This window comes from Protopterus annectens, chromosome 1.part1 (genome assembly GCF_019279795.1).
Source record: "Protopterus annectens isolate FY-2018-M chromosome 1.part1, PAN1.0, whole genome shotgun sequence".
Taxonomy (NCBI): Eukaryota; Metazoa; Chordata; order Ceratodontiformes; family Protopteridae; genus Protopterus; species Protopterus annectens.
In genome coordinates, this window is record NC_056726.1 from 916757219 (window position 1) to 916770632 (window position 13414).

Consider the following 13414-nt stretch of genomic DNA (forward strand, 5'->3'; position numbering starts at 1 on the left):
AACTCTGTGAGCTCTTTTAGGCACCCAGTGTTCTTAAATATAACAGATGGATTATAATAGAGAGCACTGGATCCTGTGTAACTGCAGACCCCGAATGCCAGTGATGTGGTTCTATGAGCAGAAGGCTTGGATATTGTGCAAGAATCACTTCAATGTTTTTTGTTCTACCTTCATGTAGTTTGGCGTTATTATTATTATTTATTTTATTTCTTTATATTTATAAATATGTTTTTTTAATATTCTTTAAATATATATTTTCTTTATATATGGCACATTTGTTTACTGGGAAAGTCTGATTGGGACAGAGATCATTTTCAGTGAAGATCCAGGGAAAAACACTCCAGATGCATGTCTTTTGTTTGTTTCTGTTTTATTTGCACATCTGTTTATCTGTTTTGTTTGCACACCTGTTTGCCTGTTTTGTTTTATTTGCACATTTAAATAGACAGCCACATAGAGAGATATCCAGCCACATGTGACAGGTAGAGGCAGGATAGAAAATAAAAATATGATACCTAGATAAAGGAGTTATATGGGTAAATAGCTCAGTCTTTAATTCTATTTATCATCATTGCTATCCATTAAAAATGGATAGAAGTAGTTTAATTCACCTAGTGAAGTCCCCTTTACACTGGGAATGCTGGTGCCATGTAATTCCAAGGGAGAGCACCACAAGATGGCCAGGTCAATGTTCAAGCCCAATCTAGTCACAGAAATACTATCTTGAATTCCTGAGAAAATTACTCTGATTTGATGCATTTATAATAGGTAGTGTATTTTTAAAACATAGTATAGATGTTTCTAAAAAATAATATGGAAATGTATTAAAATTAATTAATAAGTACTGCTAATCTTTTTATTTTGTCTATTTATTAACCAAGTAAGCAAACTAGAAGTGTGTCCCTGTGTGACATGATTCCCAGACCTCAATGGTTTGCTAGAGATGTACTTCATCTGTCACTCCTGGGTTTCTGAGTACTGGCTAAGGCTCTTACCACCCTTATAGTGCCTTTTTTTAGGCAGTGTTCCAAAGATAAAATTATCACTGTAACAGCTATAAATAAATGCAATCTGAGGGTCATGCTGTTCAACGCTAGAAGTCTAACTCTCAAGATGCACTCGCTAGAAGCACTCCTCAAAATGGAGAACATTGTATTTGCGCTGTAATGGAAACCTGGTTTAAAGCAGCAGAAAGCACCCCTGTACTACCAGGTTAGAACTCATTCCACACCTTTTGGTCCCAGAACATGGACCGAAGCTCCAAAGGTGGTGGTGTCTCCATATTCATAAAAGATATGCACACCTCTAGACCAGTAGCCCAGCATAGCGCATCTGAGATACTCCAGGTACAACTAACATTGGGTAAGACGGCGATTCAGGTTGTAGCCTGATATAGGTCCCCAACCATGTCCTAAGACTCTCACTCCACATTCCTAAGCACCCTGGAAACTATTAAGATCCAATCCAACACTCTCATACTAGGTGACTTCAACTACCCCTCCATCAGCTGGGAAAACTACTCATGCATCAATGCACTGGCCTAACGCTTCCTAGAATTCATCAATTCCAATGCCCTGGAACAGCTCATTTTTACCCCACTAGAGGAAGCAACATCCTTGACCTGTTTATTACCAACATGGGCAACCGATGCTGTACACCAATAGTCAATTGTTCCCTGGTTAGATATGACCACAAACTAATCACCATGGAAATCCACATCTCACCTACACCCCCCACAAAGGTTTCCACCATGAAAAACTTCTCCAAAGCTGACTTTGGGGACATAAAAATAGAGATGGCTAACTTCACAGCACTCATGTCAATGGAAAATAGATGCATGACTGCCAAATCATACATCAATGCACTGTACAAACATATACATAAATGCATGGAACTAGCCATACCCAACTGAACCAAGACACCCTCCTCCAAAAAAAGGAATCCAATCTGCTGGTCCCCTGCCATTAATAAACTCTACAACAGAAGGAAGAAACTGTTGCAGAAAAAGGTGAAGTCTCAGGACTGGGAAAACTCCCTTATTAGCCTCAACAAAATGTTGTGATCCCTCATCAAAACCTCTAAAGCCAGCTATGAAGGCAGAATTGGGGCAGACACTAAAAACAACCACAAAGCCTTCTATAGTTATATCAAGAATCTTCATGGCAATACCCAGATTGGCTCTGAGTTACTGCACAATGATATCTCCTATACTGAGTCGACAGATATTGCCAATGTACTGACCAACAGATTCAGTGCCAACTTTACCCCCCCAGGACAAATCTCAATACTGGAGGAGTGCCAGCACCCAGCATTACTGCAGCACAGGTTAAAGCTGCATTGTCTAAGGCCAAGAATACAGCTTCCATGGGACCTGACAATATCCCTGGCTGTGTTCTACATGAATTACAAAGTGAACTGGCACCGCATCTGTGTGCTCTGTTCACTCACATCCTCACCTCAGGCTTTGTCCCTACCAAATGGTGCACTGCTACAGTCATCCCTCTCCATAAAGGAGGAGCGACTACAGACCCTGGAAGTTATCACCCCATTAGCCTTATGAGTCTGGTATGTAAGGCTATGGAGCACATCATCATGGACCTAATTAACAAGGATATAGGGAATCTACAAACTCTAGATCCCACACAATTTGGTTTTGTGAAAGGCAGATCATGCCTGCTCAACCTGGTTGACTTCTTTGAGTCAGTCACCAGAGTGGTGGATGAAGGTAAGGCAGTTCATACAGCCTACCTGGATCTGGCCAAAGCCTTTGATACCATTCCTCACTCAGGAATTATTGATAAACTCAGCAAACTAGGCATCAACCCCTATAGCATTAGGTGGGATGCAAACTGGCTCACAGATAGAACCTACAGTGTGAAAGTAGCAGACTCCAAGCCAGACTGCTGACCAGTCATGAGTGGAGTCCCACAGGGATCAGTCCTGGGTCCTCTCCTGCTTGGCATCTACTTCTCAGAAGTCCAGGCCAACATGGAGGGACTCTGGCTAACCGAATTCACAGACAACTGCAATCTGGAAACCATTATTAACTCCCCAAGTGATGCAGACTTCCTACAGAAAGGCCTCACTGAGACCAATGACTGGTGCCAAAACCATGACCTTAAGCTTAATGCCAAAAATGTATTGTTATCGCCTTTGGGAAAAACTCAGTTCCCACTAATTGCCATATTGATGGGAGCCCAGTAAACACTGAAAGCGCTATAAGAGATCTGAGGACACAGGTTGACAGCAACCTCTCCTTTCATCACCACATTGCCACTGTGGTCAGAAATTCCTTCTATGTGGCACATCTCATTACCAAGGGTTTTGCATGCAGGAAGAAAGAGGTCATCATTTCTCTCTACTCTTCCCTCATTAGACCAATCATAGAGTATATTGCCCCATTTGGCATGTACCTCACTAGACACCTGCAACAGCTGGAGAGGCCACAAAAGTACCTCACAAAGAGGACCCTAGGCCTTAAACACATTTCCTACATGGACTGACTAAAAAACTCCAGTTTCTCTCTGTCTCATATTGTCTACTAAGAGGCGATCTCTGCTTGACATACAAAGCCATATCTGACCCAGCTCTCTTAGAAATGCTACATCTAAAGAAATCCCAGTCCCTCTGCACCACCCACTCCAGAGACCTCAGCCTCATTACCACAATCAACAGAACATTCTGGAGGGACAGGTTTATAACCCAGAGAATGCTCATGTTCTGGAATAGTCTTCCCATAGTTGTCAAGCAGAACACCTCACTAGCCCTCTTCAAGAGAAATCTTGATGAGTATTACTGTGTTTGGAAAATAGAAAGTTCACCTAGGGGATCACTCCTGTGGCTCTACTTGATAGAGGCACTGGGAATTAAAGATGGTCAGCACAATGCCAGGGCACTTCTATGTGCTAGGCTTTTAAAAGCCCCAGGGCCATTAGCCTAATACACACCTATGAACCTTTTCATGAGTGACTCAGGAGCACTGTTTTAAAGTGACTTACTGGGAGTCACACAATAAGCATAGCAAATGAAACAAATCAAATTCTATACCCTTATCTACAGAAAACAACTCATTAACTGTTCATAGCATTCATCCTCTGTGCCGACTGACAGATTAAGCAGGAAGATAATGCTGCATTAAGCTACTACAGAAATACAAAAGCACTATGCATGCAAAGCATGAAAATAAATTGGGTACAAGAAGGTTGGTTCCTTGAATGTAATGCCAACTCCAACTAAATGATATGTGGATTCACATTCACCATTCATAACCAAAGTGTCACATAGCTCACAACATCAGTGTGCCACCCAGCAACAGCCCCTAAGGCAAGACAACGTACCTAACACTTTAGTCATAGGTGACTCTATAGTCAGGCACACTGATGTCCCACTCACCAGGCTGAACAAGGAGAAAATTACAGTCAGCTACCTGTCAGGTGCCAGGATCTGCCACATAATGCATGCACTCAAGTCACTCCACAGCAAGTACGAATATGATTCTGTCATTGTCCATGCTGGAGTGAATGATTTGAGAAGTACCTCCCTGGACTACATGAAAAGAGACATGGAAGAGCTCTTGGATCATGTGGCCCAGGCAGGTATGACCCTAGCCCTGAGTAGCATCCTGCCTTTGCCCAGAATGATACCACAATATAAGGACAAAATGATTGACTTCAACAATTGGCTAAGCTTATGGTGTCATTCAAAGGGGATCCAGTATCTGTCTGCCTGGGACGACATGATCGACAGATCACGATGCTTTGCCAGAGATGGTCTGCACCTGTCGTCCCTGGAATTCAGGTTAATGGCTAAGGCTCTTGCCACCCCTATAGTGCCTTTTTTATCCAAAGTTCAAAGGACAAAACCACCACCATAACAGGTACAAGCATGCAAAATCTGAAGGTAATGCTTACTCAATGCTAGAAGTCTAAACCTCAAAATGCACACTCTCGAGGCACTCCTAAAAATGGAGAACATTGATATCTGTGCAGTATCTGAGACCTGGTTCAAGGCTCCTGAGAGCACCCCTGCAATAACAGGCTACAATTCATACCACACTTTTCAGCCACCAAACCAGGATCAAAACACTAAAGGTGGAGGAGTGTCCATATGCACCAAGGATATTCACACCACCAGGCTAGTTGCCCAACACAATGCTTCTGAAATTCTCCAGGTGCAACTAACACTAGATAAGACTGCAATCAAAATTGTACCTTGCTACAGATCTCCCACCATGCCCCAAGATTCTCACTACACCTTTCTAAACATACTGGAAAATATTAAGATACAACCAAACACCCTAATACTGGGATTATTTCAACTACCCTGCCATTAACTGGGAAAACTACTTGTGTACCAACACTTTTGACCAATGGTTCTTGAAATTCATAAATTCCAATGCCCTGGATCAACTAATTCATAGTCCCACCAGGGGCTCCAATATCCTAGACCTGGTAATTACCAACATGGGAAATCGATGATTCACATCTATGGTCACCTCCTCATTGGTCAGGTCAGACCATAAGCTAATCACCATTAACTTCCACATCGCACCCCCACTCCCCAGTAAGGAAACCTCCATAAAAAACTTCTCCAAAGCCAACTTCATGTTACTCAAGTCAGAAGTGGCAAGCTTCATGACACCCATGCAGACGGGAACTGAAAGTTCGACTGCTGAGTTCTACACAAAGGCACTGTACCAGCACATCCACTCATGCATGAATCGTGCCATCCCAAATAGAACCAAGATGCTCTCCTCCAAAAATAGGAAGCCAATCTGGTGGTCCCCTGCCATAAACAAACTTTACAACAAAAGGAAGAAATTGTTGCAGAAAAGAGGAAAATCCCACAATGCAAAAAATTCCCTTACCAGCTTCAGTAAGAAGTTGAGATCCCTCGTAAAATCCTCCAAAGCTAGTTATGAAAATAAAATTGCCAAAGATTCCAAAGACAACCACAAGGCATTCTATAACTATGTCAAGAATCTAAATGGCAATGCTCAGATCCGCTCTGAGCTACAACAGAATGGCATTAAATATACTGATCCCAAGGATATTGCCAATATCCTGGCAGATCGATTCAGTGCCAACGTCTCTCCCCCTCTCACCCCCTAAATGGCCCATCTGAATACCAGAAGATTGCCAAATTCTAGTAATAATGGCCACACAGGTAAAAAATGCACTCTCCACCTTGGATCCCGAGAACTACTGCCCCATCAGTCTGATGAGCTTGATCTGCAAGGCCATCAAACGTATTATCATGGAACTTATAAACAAAGATATTGGCAACCTTCAAGCACTGGACCCTACCCAGTTTGGGTTCATGAAGGGCCAATCTTGTCTCCTGATCCTGATTGATGTCTTTGAATCAGTCTTCAGAGCCGTGGATGAGGGTAAGGTGGTCCACACAGCCTATCTGGACCTTGACAAGACCTTTGACACCATCCCAAACTCTGGAATCATAGATAAACTTACTAAGCTGGGCATTAATCCCTACGTCACTCGATGGGTCACCAACTGGCTTACAAACAGAACCCACACTGTAAAAGTAGCCGACTCCAAATCCAGCTCCAGACAAGTGGCAAGTGGAGTACCTCAGGGTTCAGTCCTGGGACCACTCTTGTTTGGCATCTACTTCTCTGAAGTACAGACCAACACTAAGGGACTCTGGCTAACAAAGTTTGCAGATGACTGCAAACTGGGAGCCATTATTGAATCCCCAAATGATGTGGATATTCTACAAAAGGGCCTTACAGAAACAGATGCTTGGTGCCAGAGCCATGGGCTCAAGCTCAGTGCCAAGAAATGTATAGTTATCCCCTTTGGGAAAAAAACATGTACCCAGGAATTACCACATAGGTGGCAGTACACTAAACACCAAAAGTGTGATAAGAGACTTAGGGACACAGGTGGACAGTGGTCTCACCTTCGATAACCACATCACCACATCAGTCAGGAAATCCTTCTATGTGGCACACCTCATCACTAAGGGCTTTTCATCCAGAAAAAAGGAGGTCATTGTCCCACTGTACTCACCCCTCATTAGACCCATTATAGAATATGTCAGAAAAATATGCATTAGTGTATGTATTAATAATATGCTTAGTGCATTTAAGGCTTGAAAAGGGTTAACACATTTATTCTATTTCACACTGCATAACATCTGTACGAATTGCAGAAGCTTTCTAACCTTGTATTGTCATGAAATATGCGCAGCTATAATCTTTGCTTATACTTTAGAAATTTACAGGGAAGCAGATAATTTCTGCTTGTGTCAGGAAAATAATGAATAGATGTATCAATTTTATGAGACTTAGACAAGGAGTTCCGCTTGTGCTGTGAGAAAATACACAGCTGCAGAAGCTATAGATAATCAGAACAAAGACTGCTTGAAAATATGAACTGCAATCAGCATTTGCTTGCGCCTAAGTTAGAAGTACCTTGAAATGTAACACATGTATTAGAACTACACAATAGAAGCTTGTAATGGGCTAGAACCCACCAAGGCCAGGTGGTTTTTCTAAAAATGGTTTTCATAAATCCAGTCATGTCAGCAGAAAATCTGAGTAACATCTGCTGTAGAACAATACTGAAAGTTGTGTTTGATTACATCAACCATAGAAGGCAATGTCTTGTAGAACAGTATAAGAATAGCATACTTCCTGTTAGTAGTTAAGCAAAATCCTGTATTTGCATGTTTTGTCTCCTTGCAGCAAGTTATTAAATGTGCCTTATCTGAACCTTACGTGTATTGGTCTTTGAAGGTTTTTCCTTTCACAGATTGCTCCTTCGGACCGGAAACCCTCACTTCACCTCGGATCAGACAGGCCAGGTGGCTTGAAACCATATGGGGAAGAAACCACATCGGTTCTTTTTATTTGAAAAGCCCTCCGACTGAATTGTCATACAAAAGAGGCCAGCCACTTTCTGATCTGTGACTGAAGGACGGGTTTTTCATGAACCAGGTGATCAATCACAAAGGCTCAGGTAAGGTGAATCTACCTTTTTTTCTGTTTTAGATCAGGGACTAGATTCGTATTGTTTTTGTCAGGACTGTATTTTTACAAGTCAGGGACAGAAAAGATTACTGTCTTGTCATAGATCAGGGAAACAGAGTAGATAGGTAGTCACTCTGAAGAGACTATAACAAAATCCATGGTACCACGTTAAAAAATAAGGAGTTACGTAACGATTAAAAAGGGTAGAACAAAATGGGTAATAATTGCACAAAAAGACCCATTAATCTGCCGTTAACCGAAGATGCAAAATACATGCAGTCACAGCATGCTGATAATATTAAATACTACTCAAAGTGGGTTAATAAGTATGAATTTGATGATAAATTGGAAACATTTTCGCTTATCAAACTTGTCAAACAGCTTAAAACCGATTCCAGAGGTCGGGTAAAAAAGCAGCGCCAATTAGGAATTCCTCAGGCACACAGGTGGATTGAGGAGGTAAACCATAGGGAACAAAAGGATAATAATTCAAAAGCAATGTTTTTAGATAAGGAGGACAATAACTTAGTAATAGCGTTGGCCCCTCCGCCTCCCTTACCAGAAAATGAAGCAAGTGAACAAGTTAGTCCACCTCCGCGATATCCTGCTGCCACTGTAAACAGAGACACTACAAAAGCAAAACCGTTTATTAGAGATCCCATCGAGATTAGGTCTCGAACACGGGCAGGTAACTCAAAAGGGGACATTGAATTATATCAAATGGGTAGGAATACACAATCTATGAGTGATAAAGAAATATGCCCACTCATAGAAGTACCTAATCCTCAGGCAGGGCAAGAAGGTCAGGACCCAACTATTCTAGTGTATAGACCCTGGACTCCGGAAGACATCCAGAAAGCCACCGAGGGAATTCCCCATCCAAAAGTTAATTTCAGAAAGTTCTTAGAAGATTTACAAGGAATGAGGCTAAGTTATAACTTAAACGGAGAAGAGGTAGAAAAAGTAGTCTGACAAATTGTAGGACCAGATTGGCACATGATTAGTGGCAACTGGAATCCCCGTGATGCTGCACACAGACCCCTCCCACATAGCAGCGCAGAACTAGACAACAGAGTAAAAGGTCATACAGACTGCATCTCTGAGAAATGGAAGCCTAGGGCAGACTGGACTTGCATTAATCAATGCATCCAACAAGAAGGTAAAACTATTGACAGATATTATGCCAGACTGTAAGAATGTTTTAATAACCACTGTGGAATGCAGGTTCCTGAAGATCAGACACAAGATTCCCCATATGAGCAGCAGTTAAAGAATGCATTTTTGAAAGGCAGCATTGCACCCATAAGCAGTTTTATTACAAAGCACATGGTAGATCATCGTACAAGCAGGTTACAGTCATTACTTGAATATGCTAGGCATGCCGAAAGGCATTTTAATAGCAAAAAGAAAAAGAAAACTCAAGTATTTTCCGTAGAAGATGGAGCAGAAGTTTATGTAGTACAGTCCAGGAAAAAGGGCAAGAGAAATGCCCAGGGAAACAAACAATCTGATCAGCGATCAGAGGACTTTGAAGGGTGAAAGAAAAGGGGTGAATGTTTTAAATGCAGTAAAACGAGACACTTGGCAAGGGATTGCAAAAAAAACAAGAAGGCAACCACGGAAGACAAGGAGGGTGAGGACTGACTAGATGATAGTCAAGAATCACTGGAAGGGGATAGCTGAGAAAGGACAAATGAGAATGTGATGGAAGGACTAGAGGATGTGACAGAAGAAATAGAGGAAGTGCAGGAAGTTACGGATAGTGAAGAAAATGAAATATTGGATTTAGCTTTTTTGAGCTTAGAGCTCTATTTAGCAGACACAAAACCAGAAGTTACACTCCTGGTAGAAGGGAGGGAGGTCAAATTCTTGTGTGACTCAGGGGCATCATGGATCCTGATACATCCCTTCAAACTGCCAGAGAATTCAGAGTCACCTGATTACATACTAGTGAAAGCAGCTAATGGACAGCTGTATCGAGAGCCCCTTTCCTATAATATTGCAATAACTGATCCTGTTTCAGGATTGACCCAGAAAAGCAAAATTATTGTTTCCGCAAAATGCCCAGTAAACCTCTTGGGCAGAGACCTTATGCAGCTATTTGGTATAACAGTAGTTCTGACTATGCAGGGTATGGAAGCACAGCGACAAATTGATACCTTTGCAGTGCAATCAGAGGGTGAAATGTTCTATTGGTACAGCCAGGACTTGGTTACGACTGGTCCAGGGGCAGTGACCGAAGAGTTGATGAACATTGCCATCAGCAAGTTCCCCTCCCTTGACATTGATAAACAACATTTGTTGCACTGTACACTGTATTATTGTAACACACAAGGACCTGATAAGGAATATGAGTAAGAATCATTTAGAAATCGTGCAAACAGATTGATATTATGTAATCTGTACTGGGAAATGGAAGGGAATAGTGTAGCCAGCTGTTCATTGCCCCAGGAGTTCTTTGCACTCTATAAATCTAATTGATTACCACACGTTAGCTTAACTAAAGACAAGAATGTAAAATGGGTAGACTTAGGAGAAAAGGTCACAAGATGGGAAAAGCAGACAGAGTTAGAACTGTCAGAACAGGGAATACAAATGCAGAAGCTGAATTGGATAACTCAGACCCACCCAGCTGTGCACTTGCAGTCTAGCAAGGACAGTTGATTAGCACTCCTATTAAAGGAGGAAGAGAATGCCTTACAGAATATACCAGAAAGTCTTTGGTCAACAGGAAAGTCAGATGTAGGACTTATTTGTACAGCGGGACCAGTTACTATCAAGCCAAAATCAGCATTTAGACCACAGAAAGGACAGTATCCCTTAAGAAAAGATGCAGAGGTAGGAATCAAACCTATTACAGCAGCTTTACTTAAGGAAGGGGTGCTGGTGGAACCTCCTGATTCACCATGTAACACACCCTTATTTCCTGTTAAAGAAAGCGAATGGAGAATGGCGTATGGTCCAAGATTTACAAGCTGTAAATGACGCAGTAATTGCAAGGGCACCTACAGTGCCAGACCCACACACCCTGTTGAATGATTTAAAACCTCAACAGAAATATTTTTCTGTGGTAGATATCAGCAATGCATTCTTTTCGATACTGATACACCCTGACAGCCAATATTGGTTTGCATTCACATTTCAGGAGAAAAGGTATACATATACGCGACTACCACAGGGATATTGTGAAAGTTCGACAATATTCTCACAAGAAATGGCAAGCAACTTGGCGGGATTTACACCACCAAGAGGCAGTCAGATTTTACTTTATGTTGATGATATCCTGCTGGCGGCCCCCACCCAGCAAGATTGCAAAGAAGATACCATAGTGCTATTACAATTTCTAGCCGCTGAAGGACATAAAGTAAACAAAAATAAACTGCAGCTTTGGAAAAAACACATTAAATACCTAGGATATGTAATATCCAAAGAGGGTAGGACATTAGATGAGGACAGAAAAGTAGTGATTTTGCAAGCACCAAAACCCACTACCAAGAAGGAAATGATGTCCTTCCTGGGTACGACTAATTTTTGCTGGAGCTGGATTCCAAACTATGCCTTGGAATCTGCACCGCTGACTAACCTGATATATAAAATGCCTATGGCAGCACAGGATTTGTTACAGTGGACACCAGAAGCAGAATCTGCTTTCTGCAAACTGAAACAGTTAATAACGTCCTCATTAGTTTTAGGATTACCAAACTATCATAAACGTTTTTTCCAAACTGTAGATTGTAAGCAAGGTTATATGACATCAGTGTTGACACAGCAGCATAGGGACAAACAATGCCCTATTGCTTATTATTCATCACAACTAGACCCAGTGGCACGGTCTTTACCCCACTCTGTACAAGCAGTAGTTTCAGCTGCAATGGCAGTACAGGCTTCGGCCTCAGTAGTTTTGTTCCACCCTCTCACTTTGAGAGTGCCTCATGCAGTCACAATTATTTTATGCAAGAGAAGGTAGCATATCTTTTCCCTGCTAGGCATCTTTCCTGTATGACTATATTGTTGAGCCAACCTCATATGGCAATTGAACGATGCACAACTTTGAACCCTTCTACCTTGCTCCCAACCCCTGCAGATGGCACACCACACAGCTGCCTGCAGGTGATTGAGCAAAAGACACTGCCTAGAAAAGATCTCACGGATGTTCCCTTGGATGATGCCAAGGTGACATACTACGTGGATGGCTCGTGCAAATGGGGTCCTGCAGGACAGAACCTAGTAGGATATGCAGTAGTTTCTGATACTGAGATTATAGAAGTGAAACCTTTACTACACAATTTATCTGCACAGGCAGCAGAATTGATTGCCTTGACATGGGCATGTACCTTAGCAAAGGGTAAATGTGTGAAAATTTTTACTGACAGCCAGTACGCTTTTTCTACTGTACATTTTTTTGCGCAACAGTGGAAAAATCGAGGAATGATAACATCTACTGGCAAACCAATCAATCATGCACAGTTTATTTTAGATCTTTTAGAATCTATTCAGTTACCTCAGAAAGTAGCTCTTTGTAAATGCACAGCTCATACCAAACAACAGGATAGGATTTCAAAAGGTAATGCGAGAGCTGATACAGCTGCAAAACAGGCAGCTTCAGAAGTATTTCTTTTAAATGAGGAATTACAACCCTCTGAAATTTTAGACTTAGAAATGTTAAAGACAATGAAGACACCTACTACTACGCAGGCTGAAAAACAAAGATGGGTAAGACGAGGAGCAATTCTCAAAAAGGGGCTGTACATCTCTAAAGAAGGGAAACCAATTACCATCTAATTTGTTTAGATACGCAGCCTTGTTGAGCCATGGGCAATGCCATGTCTCAACAGGGGGGATGGTACAGCTGGTGAACTGAGTGTTCACGACATATGGATTCTTAAACTACTCTAAAATATTTTGTTTGATGTGCCATATTTGTAACAAACATCATGCACAAGGGGCGTTAAAGCCCAAGCAAGGGAGTTTCCCTACGCTACCATATCCGTTCCATACTATTTGTATGGATTTCATAGAATTGAACAAGTGTGAAAATAAGAAGTATTGTCTTGTCATTGTAGATATGTTTTCCAGATGGGTGGAAGCCTTTCTGACTAAATATGCGGCTACCGTAGTAAAAATCCTCGTTAAAGAAATCATCCCTAGATTCGGCATTCCGGAAAGGATCTACAGTGACAACGGTACACACTTTGTAAACCAAACCATACAGCAGTTAAGTAAACATTTTGGTATTTCTTCAAAAAATCATTGTGCATATCATCCGCAATCTGCAGGGCTAGTTGAGAGGCATAATGGGATTTTAAAAAGTAAGCTAAGAAAGTTAATAGTGGAAACAAAGAGAAATTGGGTGTACTGTCTGCCCCTGCACTGTTGAGCATGAGAACTGTTCTGAATGCAAAAGGATTGACTCCTTTTGAA